Raw genomic sequence first — 12,463 nt, forward strand, 5'->3', positions numbered from 1 at the left:
ATTTGCTAAATACCTAATAGCAGAATGGTCTGTAAACAAAATAACGGGATAGCCTGTAATATAGTGTCTAAATTTATTAATAGCATGTATCACAGCTAAAAATTCTTTTTCGGTAACAGTGTAATTTAATTCAGCCGGAGCCAAATTTTTGCTGATGTAATAGATAGTGTATGGTCTTTTCTCTTCTTCTTGGCCCAACACTGCACCGATTGCTGTGTCTGAGGCGTCGGTTGAAATTTGGAATGGTAAGTTCCAATTAGGTCCTCTGAGAACTGGAGCTGTAGATAGCAACTTTTTTAACTCTGTGAAGGCTCGATCACATTTTTCTGTCCACAAAAAATCAACATTTCCAGTTAATGCATGTAGAGGTGCGGCAATACGTGAGTAATGTTGTATAAATCATCTATAATACCCAGAAAAACCAAGAAAACTGCGTACCTCTGTTTGATTAGTGGGGGTTGGGATAAGCATGAGTATTTGAATTTTAGCCGGGTCTACCTGAATGCCAGCTACTGAGATGTGATGTCCCAGAATGAGTCCTTCTGTCATCATCATGTAACATTTTTCGTGACTCAAGCAAAGCCTGGTAGCAATGCAACGCTCTAGAACTTTTTCGAGAGTGTCCAGGGCTTGATCAAAGTCATCTCCATATGGTGTGAAATCATCCATATAGACTTCCAATCCATCATTAATTAAATCTGCGAAGATGCTAAGAACAGCCCGTTGGAATGTGGCCGGAGCATTACATAATCCAAAGGGTAAGACTCGGTATGCGAACGTTCCCCAGGGGCAAGTAAAGGTAGTCTTGTCCTGGTCTTCAGGGGCGATCCGAATCTGGTTATAGCCGCTGAAGCCATCCAAGAAAGAAAAAAATTTATTGCCTGCTAAGGTGTCCAATACCTGGTCTATGAAAGGGAGAGGGAAGTGATCTTTTTGTGTAGCTTTGTTTAATTCTCTGTAATCAACGCAGATCCTCCATTTCCCGTTCTTTTTAGGTACTACCACAAGTGGGGAGACCCATTTGCTGTCAGAAATAGGATAAATAAAATTAACGTCTAATAATTTCTGCAGCTCATCTTTTACAACATCTTTTAAATGGGGATTGAGTCTTCTCTGTGGTTGGCGAACTGGTCTTGCATCTTTCTCGATATAGATACGATGTATACATAGCTGGGGATCAATCCCCTTCATATCGGGATAGTCCCAAGCAAATGCCTCCTGATACTTTCGTAGGAGCTGGATGAGTTTGGTCTCTTGTTCAGGTGTCAGATTAGCGTTAATGTTTAAAGTTTTGCCCGGTTCAATTTGTATTACTTTGCTGTTAGCAACAGAGGTTACAGGTATATTTGGGTCATTGTCATCTTTTAGAGGATCTTCCTCTAATTCGTTATCAAATGCCGCTTTTATCATAAAGCATTGTGTATACGATGTGGACTCTGTTTGATTAATGAATTTATTGATGGCATCATCTTCCGTTTGATCTTTAAAATCTAGCGCTTCCTGAACTGTTAATGGTGGTCTAATATTATCAGTAATATATGAGGCAGGGCGCAGATTGGTCATCGATATATGAGGTGTGATGCTTGGCTGGGCTGGCGGGTACAAGATTAAATTTTTGATATCCGGTCCTCTGGTTATGGTCATGTTTCCCTGCCGGCATCCAATGTAGGCGTCAGCAGTAGCGAGCCATGGTCTACCTAGAATTAGCGGATGTCCATCTAGTCGGGTTTTGGGATTAATCACCAGAAAATCGGTCGGGTATTCCCAAGAGTCCACTGAAACCATGACATCATACAAGGTGCCTTCTGGTCTTATTACTGATCAGTCAGCTAGTTCTAGTAAAGTGGAAGTAGGCTCTACCGATGTGATTCCAAGCTTTTGGCAGGTTGATGTTGTCAGGATGTTAATCGCAGCCCCTAGATCTACTAAAACGTTGGTCAGGGTCTGCCCACAGACTTGAACAGTGACAATTGGGTTTCCAGGATCCTCATATTTAATTGGTGTTTCTTTCCCTGATAAGAGGTCGGATAAGGTGCCGACTACCTGGACTCTAGGGTTAGGGGTTATATTTCTTTTTGTTTTTCTGCTACACAGGTCTTTTATGGTTTTTGCATATATGGGGATGTCCTGTATAGCCTGAAGGAATGGAATTCTTATATACAAGTTTTGGAGTTCTCCCAGAATATCAAAATCCGGATATTGCATTTGTCTTGGAATGGCCAGTCGTTCTGGGAAAGGTGGAGAAGATGTAAGTACTTGCTGATGAACTTGGTCTTTATTTACTTCTTCTTGTTGTGACGGCTGTTCTATCGGTAACTGGTTTTCAATATGAGCGGTTCTATGTCCCTCAGTTTCTATTATTCGCCCAGATCTCAACTGAAGATCATTGCACTCCTGTAGAGCAGATTCAATCTCGGAAGATTCTATAATTTGAAGAGATTGAACTGGCCGATTATTTGGGTTCGGGTTGGGTTGGGCTGGGAGCTGCGGTCTTAGGTTGGGCTGGGGATTTTGTTGCAAGGCTGGCAGAGTTGGTTGAGGGAGCGGAATTGATCCTGGCGTTTGATATGTCGATCTTGGCCAGTTGCTCTGCCAGGGTGAACTTTGCGAAGTGGAAGGGGTCCACTGCGGAGGATATGAACTATTTGGCCAATATGGCGGAGGATAAGGAAAGTTTGGCCAACCAGCTTGGTTCATCCAAGCGTTCGGAGTAGGAAACATTTGAGGCGGCCAATTTGAAAACGGGTGCTGAGACTGATTTTGCCACATATTCTGTTGCTGAGCATTAAATTGCGGAGATTGAAAAGAAGAGGAGGGATCTTGAAACATACCAGGTTGCCTAGGTTGCCATTGACGACGCTGGTTGATAAAGTATGCTGATTCTGGTTCCTCTTCTGCTTCTTTGTACACCGCCTTTAAACCAGGGAGCGAGGGACAGCTTTCAGTCGGATGGTCCTTGGTACAAATAGCACATATTTGAACTGTATCGAGCGGGCATTCTTTCTGGCTATGTTTCTTCCTGCATCGTGGGCAGAAAATTGCCAGATTCTGTTCCGCTTCTGCTTGCTTCTGTTTAGCCTGCACAATATCAAGCTGTGTTGTTAATGTCCCCATGATATCAGTTTTAAAATTCTCTAACAGATTTCCAAGTTCCATTCGTGATACTCCTTCTGTTGATGTTCGATTGTCTCTAGTGAAGCGATCATATTCTGCTGGTTTTATCCGTGTGCTGCCTCTTGAGCTCCTGATACACAGATCAATGATGTCAGCAAAATTTTCCTGATAAATGTCTCCTTTTCCCATAATATTCAATGTTTCAATCCATTGCTCCTTCATACCTCTAATTAATGCAGTTTTCAACACGTTATCGGGCAGAGGTAACGATGCATATGGAGATCTCTGCAAGTTATATTGGAAACGTTCTACATATTCTTCTAAAGTTTCATTTGGTCTGGCAGACATTTGAAATATTTCATCCTTTAGTTCTCTTGATCTACAATAATCCTGATATTTTTTTAAGAAGGCCGCTTTCATTTCGTCCCAATTGTTTATGACTCCACCACCTAGACCCATGAACCATCTCAGAGCTGCTCCCTTCAAGGTAGAGGGAAACAGTTTTAGCTTCTGGGGATCAGTGGTGTAATCGTATCCCCTGCATAACACATCAAATTCAAATAGAAACGCATCAGGGTCTTCTGATGTGAGTCCATGAAACGTCGGAATATGTTGAAGCGGAATTGCCTTCATTGGTGCATTCGCAGCAGAATCTACTATGGGATATTGCAAAGTAGAGGTTTGGGTATTTGGCTGATTCTGCGCCATGGAATCAAATATATGCCAGTAATCTTCAGGAATTTCCAATAGAGTATTCCTTGGTTGAGGAGGGGTAATCTTAGCAGGAACTGTTTTTACAGCACTCCCTTTATCAGGGATAATGATGGCCCCTACGGTCTGAGGTGAATGAATTCCCTCAACAAGGATTTTTGCAGCGCTTCCTTTATCCGGACTATTTAAAGGCTGGTTTAGTTCAATAGGAGATCTAGGTTCCTCGATTTCCCCTGTTTCTCCTTCTCCTTCGCAAAGGTTACTAAAATTTCCTTCGTCACTGGTCCAGGAGTCGAATTGTCAAATTCTTGAAAGTCCTGCTCCTCTGTCTGACTGTGCACCTCCGCAAAGGCTTCAGATGGTAATTCTGAGGCCTGAAGGGAACTAGCAGGTTGTTTAGAGTTTACTTTCTTATAACCTACTGATGGCGGAGATCCGGCTTTCTTGTAAATTTCGTCTATAAAGGTCTTTCGTCCAAGGGTCGCCGACCCCTTGGCTTTTTCGATTTTGGATGGAGGCTTTTGATTCTTTTCTGGCTTTTTCTGCTTAGTCATGCACTCCAACTAAATTACTAAATCAATTCTGCTAGGAAAGCGGACGGTGGAGCAGGGCTTTTACATGCTCCGCACGCAGGTTCTTACCTTCCGTTTTTAAAATCCAGTTCTCCCCTAACAGATTCACACACTACCCTGTTAAAAAAACAAATGGCTATGCCCCTTCCCCGGCAACGGCGCCAAAATGTGGAGCTGTAACAAGGGTCTTTTTCACCTCTAGTTATCTCACATTACAAGTCAATCCGGGAGCGTTTTGTTATTGTAAGGGACATCTTAATTTGAGGCTATTTGTCAGGATAATGCTTCGTAGTATAGATCTAAAGAATACAAGAGTAAACGGATGCTAATGCTAAATTACTTTTGCATAAAGAAATCACACACGCAGCAACTTCGTCGGTCGAGGGTATGGAATTAATAACCTATCCCCCTAGAAAATGATGAAGGAGTATGGATCATGATCTGGGAGCATTATAGCGTCTGCTGTATCTCACAACAGTCTTGAACCTCCTCTCATGCCACTTCAATAAACGCAAGCGAAAGAAACAGCAAGAAAACAGAATGAAACAGCAACTTCAGAAATGGAACAGCAATAAAAGGAACGACAGTAAATGGAACGGCAATAAAGAAACTAAGTCTCGCGAGGTCTACACTTCCAATCCTTGGCACACACTTGCATACAAAAAGGAAAGCAATCATTTATACAGGTTTGTAGCTTGATCAAATGGAATAGCAAATTATCAAAGACAGGAAACGTCAATCATATATATATCAAATGGAACAGCAAATCATTAAAGACAGGAAACGTCAATCATATGTACACGATCTGCAATAGTCACCAACAATCCATTAACCCCAATCACCTGTAGCTGAAATATTCCACTTATGGATTCTGTAATTAGTGCAAACAACTCAGATCAACAGTATGCGAAGAATCCTTTATTACAGAGATTTATAACAGGGAAGCTACAGATGAATAAATATGAAACAACATGTAACCATAACAGATTATGAGAAGCAAACCACACAAAGCAGAATTGTAATGGTACAATCAGCCAGTGTCCGTTGGAGCCGGGCCCAAAGCTTCCAATGGCGCACTGCCGTAAACTACTTCAGACGCACGGAGAAATTAACACCGAGATATTATATTAACGCATCAATGAGAGTACAAAACTAAGTCTCAGAGAGACTCAATAGTCTGAGTTCAACTGATAATAAAATTCATGAACAGAAAGTTAAAGATACAAAAGTCATCCCCTAGTTTCAATGCTACCCTCCTTTTATACAATTAACGGCGGAGTTCATCGGTCGACAAAACGATTGATCGTAGCGATCCCTCAGGATCGAAGATCCTGAGGGATCCGCTAAACTGTTAACGCTTTCCTTTACTCGGCCTATAATTCCGAACTGGCAGTCCTTCATCTCGTTTCGGACTGATCTCCCTTGATTTACTCGACCTGGTCTGAACCTTATTTAGAATTGGAGGGACAGCCGTTATCTTCTCGTCAAATCCCCGTTTCGCATTGCGCCTTCCTGCTTTTACCTTTTCCTGCGTAGAGAAGACAACTGTTAGTGATTGGATCATTTTAGACTCGTTGTCTTTGCATTTCCCCTACTTTATAATAAAGAAAAGATTACAACTATTGCTTAAAACATCACTAAATCATTTATTAAAACATACCTTCCCAATGCTCTACATCATCCATCCAACAATAGGGTTCCCAAAAGTCCTTTCTCCCATGGCTTGCCCCTTCTTTTATAGGAGTCCTCATAGGTGACACTTGTCATGTCATGCATAATTAATTATTTTTCTATAATTCAATAGCTTGATTATTCACCCACCCATGTGTCATTATCACATCAAGGGTCTCCCAAAATTATTTACTTAAATTTCTATTTAAAACTAATATTTTCCTCACCTCAACAAGATTCTTATTTCTTCTCCTAGTTGTCTCTTTATTCCCCCCTTTTATTCCTTAATTTGTGTTCATTACTTGAAGTCAATTAATGAGTCAAGATTTTATCCCCAATCTACTCCCTAATTTAACTCAAGTTATCTCCTAGATGGATATTCTTATGTTGGTTGTTGACACATGGAACTTCTCTACATTTCTCTAAATTTAATTTATTATTCTCATTTTAATTCACCTTCCCCTTTTCTTAATTAGGTTTAAATTAGTTTAGGATTAATCTTTATCCTTACCATTATGTTTGTATTTCCCCTTTTTCCTAATTAAACCACATAATCTTCCTAGTATTTTCCAAAATGGGAAGGGTAGAGTTTTTAAGGTACTCTATTTTAATTCTTCCTATGATCCTCCTTATTCCAAGTTTTATTTTGATTTAATTACATTGGTTTCTAATCATCATTTACCCTTGATGTAAATTTACCTAGTTTTCCTTCCTTGCTTATATTTATTTATTATTATTTATTTTTAATTATTCCAAGGATGCCAAGTCTGGTTGTGCCCTTCAAGAACTTCCCTAGAAGTTCCAAGGGTGCCACACCTAATAGATTATTTGTGATGTCAAGGGTGCCAGTTTGGTTGTGCCCTTCAAGAACTTCCCTAGAAGCTCCAAGGGTGCCACACCTAATAGTTTATTTATGATGTCAAGGGTGCCAGTTTGGTTGTGCCCTTCAAGAACTTCCCTAGAAGTTCCAAGGGTGCCAGTTTGGTTGTGCCCTTCAAGAACTTCCCTAGAAGTTCCAAGGGTGCCACACCTAATAGTTTATTTGTGATGCCAAGGGTGCCAAGTTGGTCGTGCCCTTCAAGAAATTCCCCTGAAGTTCCAAGGGTGCCACACCACTTGCCCTTCAAGCATCCAGTGATTACGAAGGGAAAGTATAATGCAACATCATAGACCACTATCATCTCTTATGTTGCCTGCTATAGTGAGACTAATGGTGTCGGGGATCAAGGAATCTGCCTTGATGCGTGCCCCCCGGTAAAGTCCTCATGAGTGACCCAACTTTGGAACCTGCCCTCATGGCATCGTGATCTTCAAGGCGAAGATGTTTCAACCCTTCCAGCCCAAGTCACGGCGGGAGTGCTAGTGGGTGATATCAGGGACTCTGTCCCACCCCTCCCATGTAGTTCCATCCACTTGTACAACCCCATCACCCATATGTGAGTCATTCGGTTAAGCAACTAATCTGTGCCTGCAACCATTAATATATCATCAGAATATAGTTAAACATATATGGCAGATTCCAAGATCGACTTAGACTTTCAAAGATAAAGTAATATAAATTTTCTTCAAACCAGGTGTCATCGACATGTCATATGCGAGTGCCTCTGATGGTTTCCTGCCATACTCAATCATCATCAGTAACAAGGTTTCTCAATGTTAGTCAATTATCATACATATTCTTTACTACCCTAATCATAATTTCAAATAGAGACCAACTTAACTATTTAATATTGCAATCATCAGAATACTGATAGATAAGATACATAACCATTCATGCTACCAGAATATCAATGGAAAGCATTCATAAACATCACAACCATGAATATCTCAATCGCTAATAATAGTGTCATGGGTCCAGATCCTCAATCTGAGGTCCTCGAAGAAAAAGTGTCTAAGATAATGTCGTATTAGGGTCAGGAAACAGAGTGGGCACTACATACACCCCCTCTTAACAATGGACTTCATCCCGAAGTCCTTAGAACATATCTTAGGAACCCTTCCTCATTCGGAGAAGACCTTCTTTTCCCTTGAAAGAATTTAATTTGGTCAAGGAAAAATATATTTTTAATGTGAAAACCCAAAAATTCACAAAAGTTCAGGTCGACTTTAAAGACAAATTGGGTCTCCTCCAACACCTATAAACACATTCATTAGCACCTCATTTGGAGACACATCTCACACAACATTCATTTCTTCTTCTCTTGGAGGTTCGCACATCTGAAAATTTGCAAGTCTCCTTCACACGTGTGAGGAGGAGAGAGGAGATTTTGATTGGGTCGAAAATCTTATCTTTGACCAACACTTTGACCAACGTTGACTTTTTGAGATTGGGCATAATTTGTCGTGATTTGACTTGGCATTTTGGACTATTTTTGTTGGCCCAATTCTTTGGCACAAAAACCGAGACTTTTTGGGCACTTTGACTACATTTGACCATAGACTTTGACCGCAAATTTGACAATTGATTTTTTCTCTCTATTGACCAAGTTTGACCAAGTTGTTTGGGAGTGTTTTCACCTCATTTTGACCAGCTTTCTAGGCCACATTTTTGGGTTGTTGACCGCGCTCCTTTGAGGTGTTTTACAGTTGACTTATGACTAGTTAGGGCATCATTTGTTGTTGTTGACTGCTATTGAATTTGACCAAATTTGACTTTTGGGCTCAAGTCTTGAAGTTTTGGATATTGATTGTTGGAAAGTCAAAATTGTTAGCCTTTGACTCTTGAACTGTGAATTGAATCATTGTACTCTCTCTACTGAACATTTTATGGCAATATAATAAGAAAAAGAATTTGAAAGGGTTTTCAACGTTGTGGGTTTTTCCTTGGTCTTTAACTGAATCCTTGTGTTGCTTATTGCTCTTGGTTGTCTTCTAGTGTCATTGCATTTATTGTTCTATCTACAATTCCTATTTGTTACTGGAAAGATTAAATTGATTTGAAAGTGATTGCTAATTGAAAATAAAATTGGGCTAAAGTAATTGTAACAACATAGAACAATGGAAAATTAACAACAAGGCCCCCTAGGAACATGCCATGTAACTTAGATGTTCACTTTTACAAGGATTTCTATAATTTCATCTTGATCATATGGAGCATCTATTACCACTTAATATGCAACCTTGCATTCATTGCGATGGGGAAATTTTTAAAGCAAGAAAATGGATAGAAAGATACTAAAGTCATCAAAATCAAGACATTGACAACTTCTAAAAGACCTTTTTTTTTATGTGCTAGAAGCAAGATGATTTATACTACCATGTTACAAGATTTCCAAGAGCTAAACATTGTATGCAATTAGGTGCCACACTACAAAGTTCACGGACCATACACAAGTTGAGGTGGTTCACATAAATTTGACACCAAAAATGGTATAAACTTGTAAAAACACTATACTTATTTTCCCTTCTATATAAAATTATAGTCAAAATAAAATGAGCATCCCTTGTAAAAGAAAGATTAATATTCTTCAATCGCTCCAGCTTTCCATCAAAGGAGAACTCTCAATCAAAGGGTGACACTACCCATCTTTGAGCATGGATAGAAGAAAGAAAGCAACTTGTCACCATTATGGTACCCGACTCATAATACACATGTGAGCTGTAGCCTTCATTCTTCAAAGGTGCATGAGCTCCGTTGGATATTATTTTTACTTTCTTAGTTTACATTTCCATTGTTCTTCGCACCCTTTGTTCGATTTTCTGTCTGTTTACTAAATTTATTATATTCCCAATATTGTGTTGTTACACAATCTAGCTTTGGATTGCATAAGATTTAGTAACTTAAATTGATAATTATATAATTAAAAATTTCCACTTTAACAGGAAAAATAAAAATTCCATGTATTATATGATTACAATAACTTTTGAAACACTTAAAATCTCGTATACCCATTGTATAAGCTAAGATGAAACATCTATCTGATCTGTTTCAAAATAAGACATTGATTTTATATGTCATGCAATCTCAGTTCTTGCTTTCAGGGATTCCTAAAACTTTATATGATCTGTTTATGCTAAATAAACTAGGTCACATGTTCATTTAAATGGAAATTATCAACTAGTTTGATTCTTTAAAGTAAATGGATGGCATTTTCTAGAAGGAGCATGCCACAAGAAAAGCCCCAAATATTTCTAGGAACTTCCCATTCCCTATACACAAATATTTGAATACTAAATCTACTAGATTAGTATTAACTCTCACCACAAACATTGTGTGCGCAATACAAAATTAATTTTAATGTTAGGAAGATTTGTGCCTTTGCCCCTTAAAACCTGGAAAAGGATATAATCCAAGTAAAGATGTGTCTATATGTCAATTTGTAAATATCTCTAGCATCACCATTAGGAGAGGCGCAGAAATGCTAACTATTTTGCTTGTAAGAAAGTAAAATATAAATATATTTCTTTGGTAAAAGACCTTTGAGAAAGAAATAATCATATCGTTTCCATGCATAGTTGTAAAGTGGTAAAAATTATCATATAATTATAATATACAATTAAACCTACCAAGTCACAATCCAAACCTCAAGACACTCAAAACGTTGTTTCTACCCACCCAAGAAGACAAATGGTCAAAATTTACAAACAAGCTCATTCTATTGTAAGACAATATTAAATTAATTAAAGCAGGCTCACTTTACCTTCCAGCATGGATGCATTTCACAACTTCTGAACACGGAGGAAATTTAATGGAAAGAACTAAACAAGGCTTACAATTTTGCTTACTATTTGAAAAAATACAAATGATTGCATACAGGCTTTGCTGATTCATTTTACAGGAAATAAAATAATGAAATACTAGATTTGGAAGGAATCTACCATAGTTCTCAGTATGTTTTCAGACTTTGGCCACTGCTTATCATTGGCACTAACCACAATTAATATAACTGTATTTCCTTTTGTTGTAGCTTTTGCAAGATTGTGTGTGCCAGTCAAAGCATATGGGGGTTTCCAACGCATACCTGTAGTACGTTTGGTCATCATACTTTTGCACATTGCTTTCAACAAGCTCATCCGGGTCATAGCTATTCCCAGTTACGAAGGGACCCAATGAAGCAATCAACTTCTCTGGACTTCCAATTTCCTCAATTTTAGCATTTGGTTTGTTTGTAAGGCAGATCAAAGGAGATGCAATTACCTGCACAGTTCCTTGCTTTTCATCTTCAAACTTGACCTCCACCCAAGGCTCAACACACTTAGGCTGACAATAGTTACCCGATAGTATGTTAGCAACTCGGACCTGTTTCCAGGTAGGAGGAAGAATAAACTGATATGGTTCCACATTGCCTGCGCGCAGAGCAGGGGTGTCTTTGTTGGTAGCCTTGAATTGAACAAAGCCTGCTTTAGATGGTGCAGGGGGAGGTATGAGCCAACCTGTATGTCCTTAGCTTGCGAGTCCTCTGTTCCAATTAATAGCATCCAAAGAGCAGCTGCTGCACCACTTCCCATGCACACCCACCTTCTGCTCATTGCGGGAGCAAATGATTGTCCATGTTGTTGACGATGATGCAGCACTTGGCAGCGCGCACCATGGAATAGCCTCTTCCGTGCATGCCTCTCCTTGGTCTTTTTCTTCAAATGTATGGGTGGCCCAATAGTATTGTAGGTGTATGAAGATGCAATGGATGAACATTTGCACAAAGCAGAAGCTGTCGTGGCTGTCTGCATCCTCCCAATCTCTCCTTACCAAATATGCCCTAAATAAATCTCAAAATCGCGGATCTTGTCGGATACAAAATACTGAGCCACAAGAGACTTCAAAACTGCACCAAACGGCTTAAACCTTTACAAGCAGTAGAATCTATCTTCTGGCAATACAATACAAAAACACAAATATTCCCACACAATACCACAAGGGAGCTTTGGAGAAGCAGAGCAATTGTAAGCTACACTAAAACACAAAATCTTCAGAATCTTCAGTCATGCAGAGCTCTTCACATCTATCCAACGCCTAAAACGCCCTCCGATTTGAATCTTGGACCTATGGCTTCAAACAGCAGTGGGGCAGAACTAAAGAAAGAGCAAATCACCCCCAGATTTGATCCTTGACACCTACGACTGCCAAGAATTACAGCAAAAGATGCCAAAAACTTCCCAAAAAAACGAGTTATACCAAAAACCTTTCTCGATTCGAACCCGAGACCTGGAGTTTCTAATAATAAGCAAAACCCGGTCGTGGGACAAAGAATAAGAACCTCTGCGAACTCCAACCTTGGAAACGCGAAATAGGTCGACGACTCTAATGAATTTAAGGCGATTTGGATTTGCAATTGCAGCAAATTGTGGAGCTTCCGAGCCGACTGGGGTTGGGGTTCGCTGAGAACCCTCTTCTTTTAAATCTGATGCCGATGGCATCCAGAAGTTGCGCCCCCCCTGCAATGTTAAGCCGATTTAGG

General features: G+C 39.6%; 1 pseudogene; it reads right to left on the reverse strand.

The window, feature by feature from the left end:
- Positions 1 to 10,811: 10,811 nt before the first annotated feature.
- Positions 10,812 to 12,247, reverse strand: LOC149188320 (psbP domain-containing protein 6, chloroplastic pseudogene; annotated as a pseudogene).
- Between the last annotated feature and the right edge of the window lie 216 nt (positions 12,248 to 12,463).

Source organism: Pinus tabuliformis, chromosome 3_1 (genome assembly GCF_031772625.1).
Source record: "Pinus tabuliformis cultivar Carrire ecotype Pingquan chromosome 3_1, CPIR1, whole genome shotgun sequence".
Classification (NCBI taxonomy): domain Eukaryota; kingdom Viridiplantae; phylum Streptophyta; class Pinopsida; order Pinales; family Pinaceae; genus Pinus; species Pinus tabuliformis.